The sequence below is a fragment of the Callithrix jacchus genome, chromosome 16 (genome assembly GCF_049354715.1).
Source record: "Callithrix jacchus isolate 240 chromosome 16, calJac240_pri, whole genome shotgun sequence".
NCBI classification, from domain to species: Eukaryota; Metazoa; Chordata; class Mammalia; order Primates; family Cebidae; genus Callithrix; species Callithrix jacchus.
In genome coordinates this window covers 3,729,236-3,743,570 of record NC_133517.1, presented here as the reverse complement: position 1 = coordinate 3,743,570, position 14,335 = coordinate 3,729,236, and positions in this window count along the sequence as shown.

The window sequence follows — 14,335 nt, the reverse complement described above, 5'->3', positions numbered from 1 at the left end:
TGAGTGAGTGTGCCACCCAGCCTGGGAAAACATGGTTTTTCCATGGTACTGTGAAATCCACAGATTGGAAGATCCCACTCGTGAGCCCAAGCCTCCAGGGCCCAGGGTCCCAACCACAGAGCCACACAGATTCTTAACAGCCACTAAGCTAGAATCTGCTTAATCCTGGGAGGCTGGAGGGCTTGGTCCCCAAGAGGCATTTCCCATAGTCCAACATACCAGCTTGTCAGACTGAGGACAGAGTGCCTCTTCAGGCCTGATCTTCACCCATTTCTCCTCACTGGGTGGGTCCTCCCTGCAGGCACTCTGACAACTTCAACAAGGGGCTCAGGGATAGAACTCTGATCTCTATGGGCCTGAACCCCTAGGGGAAGTGGTGGCCAGAGTTTCCATGAACCAGCAGACTTAGTCTTTCCTCCTGCTAGTTCTGTGGAATCCAGGCAGCTCAGACTGGCTTTCCCCCCAGTGAAGCACACCTTCTCCACCAAGGGGCAATCAAAGTGCTTTGTTAAACAGGTCTTGCTTCCCGTGCCACCAAACTGGGCGAGGCCCTCCAACAGGGGCTATCAGACACCCTATACTGGAGCATTCCTACTGGCATCAGGTTAGTGCCCCTCAACGTCAGTGATGCCAGAAGTAGCAGGCACCCATCTTCTGTTCTCCAGCCTTCTTGAGTGACGTCTCTAGACGTGGGAGCGAACCAGATGAATAGGGCCTGAACTGAACCCCCAGCAAACTGCAGCAGCCTGGCAGAGGAGGGGCCTGACCATTGCAAGAAAAATAAACAAACAGAAATCAACGATAGCAGGATCAACAGAAAATTTCCAATAACAACCAGATCCAAGGGTCAGTAACCTCAAAGATCAAAACTGGACAAACTCATGAAGATAAGAAAGAATCAACAACAACAACAACAATAAAAATACAGTTTCTCATCAGCAATGACCAAGGCCGGATGGAGAAGAAACTTCTGGGAGTTAAAGGAACTTCTTCTAACCCAATGTAAAGAAACTAAGAACTTTGAAAAAAGGGTTGATGAAATGCTAACAGGAATAGACAAAATAGAGAGGAATATAAATGAATTAATGGAGCTGAAAAACACAACAAGAGAACTTAGCAAAATATGCACAAGTTTGAATAGCTGAATTGATCAAGCAGAAGAAAGGATATCAGAGGTCGAAGACCTACTTAATGAAATAAAATGAGAAGACAAGAATAGAGAAAAAAGGATAAAAAGGAATGAGCAAAGTCTCCAAGAAATATGGGACTATGTGAAAAGACCTAATTTATATTTGATAGGTGTACCTGAATACGATGAAGAGAATGAATCCAAGCTGGAATATACTCTTCAGGATATAATTCAGGAAAACTTTCCGAATCTAGCAAAGCAGCACAATATTCAACCCCAGGTAATACAGAGAACACCACAAAGATATTCCTCAAGAAGAGCAACCCCAAGGCACATAATCGTTAGATTCACCAGGGTTGAAATGAAGGAGGAAATACTAAGGGCAGCCAGAGAGAAAGGTCAGGTTACCCACAAAGGGAAGCCCATCAGACACAGCAGATCTCTCGGCAGAAACCCTACAAACTAGAAGAGAGTGGGGGCCAATATTCAACATTCTTAAAGAACAGAACTTTCAGCCCAGAATTTCATATCCAGCCAAACTAAGCTTCACAATTGAAGGAAAAAATAAAATATTTTATGAACAAGCAAGTACTCAGAGATTTTATTACCACCAGGCCTGCTTTACAAGAGCTTCTGAAAGAAGCATTACACATAGAAAGGAACAACCAGTATTAGCCTTTCTAAAAATATACCAAAAAGTAAAGAGCATCAGCATAATGAAGAAATTACATCAACGAATGGACAAAATAGCCAGTTAACATCAAATGGCAGTAATCCTAAATTTAAATTGACTAAATCCCCCAATCAAAAGATAGAGCCAAAACCCAATGGTATGTTACATCCAGACCCATTTCACATGCAAGGATACACAAAGACTCAAAACAAAGGGATGGAGAAACATTTACCAACCAAATGGAGAGCAAAAATAAATAAATAAATAAAAAGCAGGAGTTGCAATTCTTGCCTCTGATAAAATAGATTTTAAAGCAACAAAGATATAGTGGTAAAAGGATCAATGCAACAAGAAGAGCGAACGATCCTAACACCCAGATACATAAGACCTATAAAGAGACTTAGACTCCCTAGACTCCCACACAATAATAGTGGGAGACTTCAAACATCAATATTAGATAGATCAACGAGACAGAAAATTAATAGGGATATCCAGGACTTGAACTCAGATCCAGAACAAGTAAACTTAACAATCATTTATAGAGCTCTCCACTTTAAATACACAAAATATACATTCTTGTCAGTACCACATCACACCTACTCATAGGTTTAAATGAAATATTGATCGGCCATTATTAAGCACAATTATTGGCATAAAAGAGGTTTTCAATACCCATTTTTAGAATAAAGCAACATTCCCGTTCTCTCTTCCTCTTTTTCTTCCTCTTTCTTCCTCTCCTTCACTCTTTTTCTCTTTCTTTCCTTCTCTCCTTTCTTCAGAAACAATAAATAATAAATAAAAAACCCAAAAGGCCAGAGTGATTCTTCTCCTCCAAAGAATAGCAATGCGTCTCTGGCAAGGGCTCAGAACTGGACAGAGGATGAGATGAATGAATTGACAGAAGTAGGCTTCAGAAGTTGGGTAATAACAAATTTCGCTGAGCTAGAGTATGTTATAACCCAGTGCAAAGAAGCTAAGAACCTTGATAAAAGGTTACAGGAGATGCTAACAAGAATAACCACTTTCAAGAAGAACATGTATGACCTAATGAGGCTGAAAAACACAGCACAAAAACTTTGTGAAACATACACTTAGCAATAGCCAACATAACCAAGCAGAAGCAAGAATATCAGAATTTAAAGACCTTCTTGCTGAAAAGAGGCATGTGGGTAAGATTAGAGAAAAAAATAAAAAGAAATGAACAAAACCTCTGAGAAATATAGAACTATGTAAAAATACTGAAACTACAATTGTTTGGAGTACCTGAGGCCTGCCTTGCCAGAGCTTCTAAAGAAAGCAATAAATATAGAAAGAAAAAATGGGTACCAACTACTGTAAAAACAAACCAAAATATAAAGACCAATGACACTATGAAGGAACTGCCTCAATGGTGTGCGAAATAAGCAGCTAGGATTAGGAGGACAAGATCTAATTCACAAATGACAATATTAACCTTAAATGTAAATGGACTAAATGCCCCAATTAGAAGACACAGACTGGCAAATTGGATAAAAAGTCAAGACCCATTGGTGAGCTGTATTCAGAACCATCTCGCATACAAAGACACACATAGATTACAAATAAAGGGATAGAGGAAAATTTGCACAGGAATTGGAAAGCAAAATAAATAAATAAATAAAATAAGCAGGGGTTGCAGTCCTAGTCTCTGACTTTAAATCAACAAAGATCAAAAAAGACAAAGAAGGGCATTGCATAATGGTAAAGGAATCAATTCAACGAGAAGAGCTAACTATGATAAATACATATACACCCAATGAATGTTCTTACTTATTAGCGAGAGCTGAATGACGAGAACACATGGACACATCAGGAGGAAAAGCACACACTAGGTCCTGGAGTGTGGGGTAAGGAGAGCATCGGGAAGAACAGCTCATGGATGCTGGGCTTAATACCAAGGTGGTGGGTTGATCTGTGCAGCAAACTACCATGGCACACGGTTGTCTATGCGACAAACTTGTGAATCCTGGATGTGTACCCCAGAACCTAAAACAAAAGTTAAAAGAAAAAAAATACATTGTGCTTACCTTCCTTAGGAAGCAAAATGAATTATCTAAAATATTTTCTTTTGTTTTAATTGGATGTTTAATGATATATGCAGATATAAATTGATGATAGATTACCAGATAGATAAATAAAGATTTATTTTAAGGAATTTACTCATGTTATTGTGGAGACTGACAAGTGTGAAATCTACAGGGCAGGTCAGCAGGTTGGAGACCCAGAAAAGAAGTTGAAGTCGTGTGCTGAGTCTAAAGGGAATCTGGAAGCAAAATTCCTTGCTTCTGAGAACATCTCAGGGGACCGTAGACTTTTTGTGTTGAGTCTTTCTCTGATTGCGTGGGGGAACACCCACATTATGGAGAGTAATCTGCTTTACTCAAGGTCTGCTGACTTCAGTTTTAATCAGATACTAAAATACCTTCACAGAACCATTCGGTCTGGTGTTTTATCAGACGTCAGTACAGCATAGCCTAGCCACATGACACATATAATTAACCATCACTTAAGAAGATGTTTAGGATGCCTTCAAGAGTGACGATTCCTCAATTTCAAAAAGAGAGATTGCTTCAAAGGTAACTTCTGAAGCCATGGCTTCAAGACAGTGTGCTCAATCCAAATATATTGTATATTAGATTCTACTGCTTATAGTTTCTGGAGTATTTGGGCTTCTATGTTCACAGAAGATTTTTTTTCTACCTAGTAATTTTTTTAAAATAGTTTTAGTATTAGGCTAACAACGGCCCTAGAATGTCAGAAAATTTTCTCTCTGCTTCCGTGGCAACAAATGGGTTTGTTTTCCTTGAAGTTATATTAATTTTGTTGTGTGTATTTTGATGCTCTAGGGTCAGTACTATGTACACACATTATTATATTATCTAGGAGAATTGACCCCTTTATCACTATATAATGCCTTCTTTGTTGCTCAAATTTTCTTTGCTCTAAACTCTTGGTCTCAAATTATTCTTTTCATTAGTTTTAGAGTATAGTTTATCTATCTTCTAATTTTAACTTGAGTCTTTACATTTAAAATGGATTTTCATAGATGACAAAGTTGTCTTTTTTAAAAATAGACTATGACAGTCTCTGTCACTTGATTTGCATATGTAGATTTTTCCCACTTAAATCATGATTGAAACAGTTGTATCTGTTTCCTATCCATTTTAATCGTTGGTTCTTCTTCCCCCTATTTTTCTGACTTCTCTGTTTCATTTGGTATTGTGTGTAATTCCCTTTTTTATCTTCTATTTTACTTTGGTCACTATAGTTCACTTTTTAAATTAATGCATTCACTTCACTGAAGTCAGCAATATATATTAGAACTAATCTTAGTCCACCTTCAACACTTATTATGCCACTTTAACTTTGGGACAGATACGTTGTAACTGAATGTTCCCAGTCCCTCGCTCTCCTTTCTTATGGTACCACTGTCACTCATTTTACTTATTCATATGCTATCATTACCCCAAAACTGCTACTATCATTACTTTAAACGAACAACTATTTAAGACCTTGATATGGTTTGGCTGTGTCCCCACCCAAATCTCATCTTGAATAACCATGTATTGTGGGAGAGACCTGGTGAGAAGCAGTTGAATCATCTGGGCAGGTATTCCTCATGCTGTTCTTGTGGTAGTGAATAATTCCCACAAGATCTGATGTTTCTAAAAAGGGAGAGATACCTGCACAAGCTCTCTTCTCTTGTCTGCCACCATGTGAGACATGCCTTTCACTTTCCACCATGATTATGAGGCCTCCCAATCACATGAAACTATAAGTCCAATAAACCTCTTTCTTTTATAAATTGCCCAATCTTGGGTGTATCTTCATCAGCAGCATGAAAATTAACAAAATACTGTAAATTGGTACCAGTAGACTGGGGCACTACTGAAAAGATACCCAAATATATGGAAGCAATTTTGGAACTGGGTAACAGGCAGAAATTGGAAGAGCTTGGAGGGCTCAGAAGAAGACAGGAGAATGTGGGAAAGTTTGGAACCCCTTAGACTTGTAAATGGCTTTGACCAAAATGTTAATAATGATATGGACAATAAAATCCAGGCTGAGGTGGTTTCAGATGAAGATGAGGAACTTGAGAACTGGAGTAAAAGTGATTCTTGTTGTGTTTTAGCAAAGAGACTTGTGGCATTTTGCCCCTGCCCTAGAGACTTGTGGCATTTTGCCCCTGCCCTAGAGACTTGTGGCATTTTGCCCCTGCCCTAGAGATTTGTGGAATTTTGAACTTGAGAGAGATGATTTAAAGTATCTGGCAGAAGAAATTTCTAAGCAGCAAAGCACTGAAGATATGATGACTTGGGTGCTGTTAAAGAAGTTTAGTTTTTAAAGGAGACAGAGCATAAATGTTTGGAAAATCTGCAACCTGTGAATGTAATAGAAAGGCAAATTCAATTTTCTAAGGAGAAATTCAAGCCAACTGCAGAAATTGCATAAGTAATGAGAAGCAAAATGTTAATCCCCAAGACAGTGGGGAAAGTGGCAACACAGCATGTCAGAAGTTGTTATGGCAGCCCCTTTCATCACAGGCCCTGAGCCCTAGGAGAAAAAGATGGTTTTGTGGACCAGGCCCCACTGCTCTGTGCAGCCTAGGGACCTGGTACCCTGTGTTTCAGCCACTACTACCCTGTGTTACAGCCATGGCTGTAGTGGCTGAAAAGGAGCCAGTTTGCAGTTTGGGCTGTTGCTTTAGAAGGTGGAACCCCCAAGTCCTGGAGGCTTCATGTGGTGTTGACTCTGCCACTGCACAGAAGTCAAGAATTGAGGTTTGGGAACTTCTGCTTAGATTTCACAGACTGTATGAAAACACCTCAATGCCAGGCAGATGTTTGCTGCAGGGATGGGCCCCTTATGGAGAAATTCTGCTAGGGCAGTGTCGAAGGGAAATGTGGGGTCAGAACCCCCACACAGAGTCCCTACTGTGGCACCACCTAGTGGAGCTGTGAGAAGAGGGCCACCACCTTCCAGACCCCAGAATGGCAGAACCACGACACATTACACCATGTACCTAGAAAAGCTGCAGACACTCAACGTGAGCTGGTGAAAGCAGCTGAAAGTGAGGCTGTGCCCTACAGAGCCACAGAAGGGATGCTGCCTAAGGCCATGGGAGCCGACCTCTTGCACCAGTGTGACCTGGATGTGAGACGTGAAATCAAAGGAGATCATTTTTGAGCTTTAAGATTTAATTGTCCCACTGAATTTTGGACTTGCTTGGAGCCTGGAAACCCTGTGCCTTGGCCAATTTTTCCCATTTTGAATGACTGTATTTGACCCATACCTGTATCCCTATTGTATTTAGCAAGTAACTAATTTGCTTTTGATTTTACAGGCTCATAGGTGGAAGGGACTTGCTTTGTCTTGGATGAGCCTTTGGACTGTGGACTTTTGAGTTAATCCTGAAATGAGTGAAGACTTTGTGGGACTGTTGAGAAAGCATGATTGGTTTTGAGATGTGAGGACATGAGATCTAGGAGTGGTTGGGGCAGAACGATATGGTTTGGCTGTGTCCCCACCCAAATCTCATCTTGAATTTCTACATGTTGTGGGAGGCACCCAGTGGGAGGTAATTGAATCATGGGGACAGGTATTTCCTGTGCTGTTCTCACGAGAGTCATAAATTTCACGAGATCTGATGGTTCTAAAAAGGGAAATTTCCCGCACAAGCTCTCTTCTCTTGTCTCCTGCCATGTTAGACATCCCTTTCACCGCCTGCCATAATTGTGAAGCCTCCCCAGCCACATGAAACTGTAAGTCCAAAAAGCTTTTTTCTTTTGTAAATTACCCAGTTTCAGCTATGTCTTTATCAACAGCATGAAAACAGACTAATACAGACCTATTATAAATAAGAAAAATAAAAATAAAAGATTTTATCTTTATTCCTTCTCCAAAACTTTTCCTTTTGTTATGTAAATTGAAGTTTCTGACATATTCTTTCTGTTTGTCTGACAAAGTTTTATTTCTCTTTCCCATTTAAAAGATAATTTTTCTGGATATCAAATTCTACTTGTTGGGATTTTTTTTCTTCATTCCATTATTCAGTGATTTCTGATGAGTCCACTGTAATTCTTATCCTTGTTTCTATTGAGTAAGTTGCTTTATTTTTTTTTTTGAGACGGAGTTTTGCTCTTGTTACCCAGACTGGAGTGCAATGGTGCGATCTCTGCTCACTGCAACCTCCGCCTCCTGGGTTCAGGCAATTCTCCTGCCTCAGCCTCCTGAGTAGCTGGGATTACAGGCACACACCACTATGCCCAGCTAATTTTTTGTATTTTTTTTTTAAGTAGAGACAGGGTTTCATCATGTTGACCAGGATGGTCTTGATCTCTTGTCCTCGTGATCCACCTGCCTCGGCCTCCCAAAGTGCTGGGATTACAGGTGTGAGCCACTGCGCCCGGCCATTGAGTAAGTTGCTTTCTTACTACTTTCCAGCTGTTTTCAAGAGTTTTGCCTTTTATTGTTTTTTTTTAGTTTGAATATGATGTGCTTTGATGTAGATTTATAAAAGTTGATCTAGTTGTTGTTTCTAAGCTTCTTGAATCTGTGCTTTCATGTTTATCGTTAATTTTAGAATATTCTTGGCCATTATCATCTCAAATATTTATTCTATTGAGTTCTTTATCTTCCTTCTGCTTTTCCAATCATGTGTATATAACACCTTTACAGTAGTCCCAAAGTTCATGGATGTTCTATTCTGAACTTTCAGATTACTTTTTCTTTCTGCATTTCAGTTTGGGAAATAAATTTAACTACCTACTAATTTCGCTGAGTCTCTCCTTGACTGTGTCCACCCTATTGATGAGCTCATCAAAATCACATCTTATTTCTGTTCCAGTTTCTTTTTCATTTCTAACATTTTCTTTTGATTCTTTCTTAAGAGTTTCCACTTCTCTGCATATATTACTCATCTGTTCCTACATGTGATCTTAGTTTTTCCCTATTAAAATATTAACTTATACAGTAATTATATTTTATAATGCAGAATATAATTAACACTGATTAACATGTTAAATATGAATTCCCTGTGTAATCACTGAAAACTGGTATCATCCCTGAGTCTAATCCTGATGTTTGCTTTTTCTGTTCAAACTATGATTTTTCTTGCCTTTTAGTATGCCTTGTACTTTTGCTTAAAATCAGAAAATAAATTTTTGGCAAAATTAACTGAGATCAATTGGCTTTTAGTGAGAAGACTTACATAAATCTGTGAAGGAGTTGCGCCTGTATTTAATATTGCTGTAGCCGTGAGTGACAGAGGGTTTAAATCTCCTGTGTCCTTAATTTTCTCTCCCCTGTTGTCTGTGAGTTTCTCTAAGAAGTCCTTAAGTAGAGTCTATGCCAGGTATAATGTAGCTCTTTCAGTTATTATTTCAGCTGTACTGTGATGTTAAGGAATGGAGGGCATACTATAATTTTACTATTAAATCTGTCCCTGGTCTGTGGCATTCTCACATTCTTCTTGTCATCTGACTCTTAAGTGAGACAGAAAGCCTAGTGTGGTCTATCAGGAAAATATCCTCCCCCAGATGGGATATGGCTGTGAAAAATGCTTTGTCCTGTAGATGAGGTTTTGATATGGAGAATGCTCTGGACATATAGTTTATTCTTCCCACTCACTGCCAGAGCCATGGGAAGATCTTTCTTTTCTCTTCACCATGAGAACCTAGTGGGTTTCCAAAAGTCAAAATGCTCAAATGTGGGAGACCATTAAGACTCCTGCCCCCAGCTGGGCATGGTGGCTCAAGCCTGTAATCCCAGCACTTTGGGAGGCTGAGGTGGGTAGATCACCAGGTCAGGATTTTAAGACCACGCTAGCCAACATGGTGAAAACCCGTCTCTACTAAAAAATGCAAAAGTTAGTCAGGTCTCATTGTGCATGCCTCTAATCCCAGCTACTCCAGAGGCTGAAGCAGAAGAATTGCTTGAACCTGGGAGGCAGAGGTTGCAGTGAGCCAAGATCATGCCATTGAACTCTAGCTTGGGTGACAGACTGAGACACTGTCTCAAAAAATATATATATATATATAATTAAACAAGATAAAATAAAGACTACTGCCTGAAATGTTCTCTCTCTCTCCAGCTAGTTCATACCCAGCCTTTGGCAACTCATTAAAATTATCATTTAGGTGATCCCACCAGCTTACGGGTATAGTGACTTGTCCTCCAGATAAAGTCTTGCCTCTGAGTCTCTAGATTTACCTGTTTCACCAGACTTCAAGGAGGTAGTTTACCTTTGGACCTCACTCTTTGGCTCCAAAAGAAATCATGAATTATCAACTTCATTTAATATTTTGCTCTTTTAGGCTGGTAGTAATGAGTTTAAAGTCTTAATGGTTGAAGCTGAAACCCGCAGCCCCACAATAGTATGTATTATGGATACCACACCCAAAGAACTTTCCAAGTTACAGATTAAAAGTAATGAACAATTGATAATTACTAACCATCTGTAGGCTTCACTTCTTTTTCCTTTACCCAATTTTATTTCATGTAAGCTTTCTCAAAATAAAAAATATATACATTTTAATAATAATTTTTCAAATTAGTCATATTATAAATAAAATAGGCATGCACTAAATTAAATTATAGAAAATGTACATGTTCAAGCTGATAGGGCAGAAAAATAAACAAGATCAGACTAATAAGGCACAGGTTTCAAGGGGATGGGGAGAAGAATTGAGCTACAATCCTCATATGGGTAAAATTCAGTAAAAAGACTATCTATATGCTTTACCAGTAAAGAGAATAGGAAAGTTAAAACACTGTAATGTAGGAATCAGATGACATTTCCATGAGATGGAAGGTGGCTGTCCTGACCAGTGTTTTGCATGTGAATGTATAGGTTTAGATAAATGACCAAGGGAAATGCTGTCCTGAGGTAACTAAAATTATGATGTCATTTTGTTTGTGATTTGATTAGAGAATTCGCAATTTAAACATTATGCTGAGGGCAAAAGCATAAAATAATAGCAGATACGTCCAGGGAAGCATTTAAAAAATTAACCTTAAGTCAGTTTGCCAGTTCAAGGTCTGTTGAGAAATTGATATTTTTAAAAAGTGTAGATTAATAGATTAGACTGTACATAAACTAGACTATAATCACGTAGCCTGATGTGATCATTTAGCAAGAATACTATGAAATATTATATACAAGAAAAATTTGAGTGAAAAACTCTAAATGAGCTGATGGCTGTAATGGGAGGAAGTATATTAAAATGTACTATTTTTTGATATCAGTAAGCATTTGTTAATAAAACAAGGTAAACATTTGTTAATAAAAGCATTTAGCAATGAAACATAAATATGAGTTTTCCCATACATTCTAATCTTGGATATGTTATGAGTATAAATAGAAATATTTACTGTAATAATCGTTAATATGGTCAAAACATATATGCATATATAATGCATATGCATGCTCATTATGCATATATAATGCATATGCATATCATTATGTATATAATGCATATGTATACCATTATGTATATATAATGCACGTGCATACTCATTATGTATATAATGCATATGTATACTCATTGTGCATATATCATGCATATGCATGCTCATTATGCATATATACACATATGTATACACATTATGTATATGTGTGTGTGTATATACGTAATGTAAACTGTTAATATCCACAATAGCAAATGCCAATTAATGTAATTATTACATTTCTATTATTCTTGTGAGGCTATCATAAGTAATTATTTAAAGGTCAAAATTATAATTATTGCTCTTGGTAGATGGAGGTGGAAGAAGTTCTAGTATACCCGAGTGATTAGGTTTCCCAATTTAGACAGCAAAGTCCATCACAATGTCTCTTATTTCTCATCTTCCCTAGAGGAACAGCCTGGATATCTAGGTCACAGGGACTTGTTTGTGGTGTCTAAAATCTCATCTCATCTTTTCTGAGCCAGCCTAGTTAGTCTCACTACCCTCCATTCTTCAGCAGCTTAGTATGTCTAGACAAACCAGTCTTTTAAAACCTTTTTCAGAATAAATGGAAAAAATTATGATGTACATTGACAGTAATCCAATATATACTTTTTTGTCCATTTTGATCTTCTTGTATTATAGTCAGGGATATAAAGAAATCAGCTCATAACCCAGTAACAAAATTCTTTGTTTTCTCCTCTTAAATTACAACTGCTCTGAAGCCATTACTTAAAATACATTCTACATTCAGGTTTTTGTAAACATTTTAAAAGTAAAATATTAGCTCTTAAATCATTTTTTAAATTGATTTTTTAACATACAATTATTTAGCCCTTGGCTCAATTATGAGCAACAGGAAAGAACAATATTTTAAAATAAGTAAATTTATTTACAAAATTCAGAGGTTTTTGTCTGAGTTCTGAGCTTTCGCCTGAAGCATGATATTCAACACAGTTGCTGAAATTTTTTTAACATACATATAATTCTAATTACCAATAATCTTCAAGCAAAAATTGTAGCTTCAAACAAATTACTAATCCTGATTCCAAAAAGAAAGTCAAATAAGAGACCTGGCAACATGGCTGAATAGGAACAGCTGCAGTCTGCAGCTCTCAGCGAGATCAGCACAGAAGGTGGGTGATTTCTGTATTTTCAACTGAGGTACCCAGCTCATCTCACTGGGACTTGTCAGACAGTGGGTGCAGCCTACAAAAGGTGAGCCGAAGTAGGGTGGGGCATCGCCTCACACGGGAAGTGCAAGGGGTCAGGAGCACCCTCCCCTGCCAAGGGAAGCCGTGAGGGACTGTGCCATGAGGAACAGTGAACCCAAGCCCAGACATTATGCTTTTCCCACAGTCTTTGCAACCCACAAACCAGGAGATTCCCTTGGGTGCCTACACCGCCAGGGCCCTGAGTTTCAAGAACAAAACGGGGCGGTCGTTTGAGCAGACACCAAGGTAGCTGCAGTTTTCCTTTCATATCCCAGTTTGCCTGGAAGGCCCACGAGACAGAACCATTTACTACCCTGGAAAGGGGCTTGAAGTTAGGCAGCCCAGTGGTGTCTCTGTCGATCCCACCCCAACAGAACCCAGCAAGCTGACATTCACTGGCTTGAAATTCTCGCTGTGGAACAGGAGTCAGAAGTTGAGCTGAGATGTTCAAGCTTGCTGTGGGGAGGGGCATCGCCATCACTGAGGCTCAAGTAGGTGGTTTTCCTCTTACAGTGTAAACAAAGCCAGGGAAGGTTCCAGTTAAGCAGAGCCCTTCGCTGTAGGCAGATTGCCTCCCTAGATTCCTTCTCTCTGGGCAGGGCATCACTGAGAAAAAGGCAGGAGCCTTAGAGAGGGACTAACAGATAAAACTCCCATCCACCTGGGATAGAGCACCTGGAGGAGGGGGCAGCTGTGGGCACAGCTTCAGCAGACTTAAAGGTTCCTGCCTGCTGGCTTTGTGCCGTGGATCTCCTAGCACAGTGCCTGAACTCTGTGAAAGGACAGACTGCCTCCTCAAGTGGCTCCCTGAGCCCTGTGTTTCTGACTGGAAGACACCTCCCAGTAGGGGTTGACAGACACCTCATACAGGAGAGCCCTGGCTGGCATCTGGCAGGTCCCCCTTTGGGACAAAGCTTCCAGAGGAAGGAACAGGCAGCCATTTTTACTCCTCTACACCCTCTGCTGGTGACACCCCAGGCAAAAAGGGTCCAGAGTGGACCTCCAGCAAATTCCAGCAGACAGACCTGACTGTTAGAAGGAAAAGTAACAAATCAAAAGGAATACCATCAACATTGACAAAAAGGATGTCCACTCAGACACCCCATACAAAGATCACCAACATCAAAGACCAAGTGTAGATGAATCCACAAAGATGGGGAGAAATCAGTGCTACAAGACTGAAATTCCAAAATATAGAAGACCTCTTTTCCTCCAAAGGATTACAGCTCCTCACCAGCAAGGGAACAAAACTTGATGGAGAATGAGTTTGACAAATTGACAGAAGTAGACTTCAGATGGTGAGTAATAGCTAACTCCTGTGAGCTAAAGCAGCATGTTCTAACTCAAGGCGAGGAAGCTAAGAACCTTGAAAAAAGTTAGAGGAATTGCTAACTAAAATAACCAGTTAAGAGAAGAACATAAATAACCTGAGGAAGCTGAAACACACAGCGTGAGAACTTCATGAAGCATATAAAATATCAGTAGCTGAACTGATCAAGCAGAAGAGAGAATATCAGAGACTGAAGATCAACTCAATGAAATAAAGCGAGAAGACAAGATCAGAGAAAAAAGAGAAAATAAACAAACAAAGTCTCCAAGAAATACGGGACTATGTGAAAAGACCAAACCTACGTTTGATTGGTGTACCCAAAAGTGATGGGGAGAATGAAACCAAACTGGGAAACACTCTTCAGGATATTATCCAGAAGAATATCCCCAACCTAGCAAGACAGATCAACATTCAAATTCAGTAAATGCAGAGGACACCACAAAGAAACTACTCAACAAGAGTAACCCCAAGACCCATAAGTGTCAGATTAACCAAGGTTGAAATGAAAAAAAAATGTTAAAGAC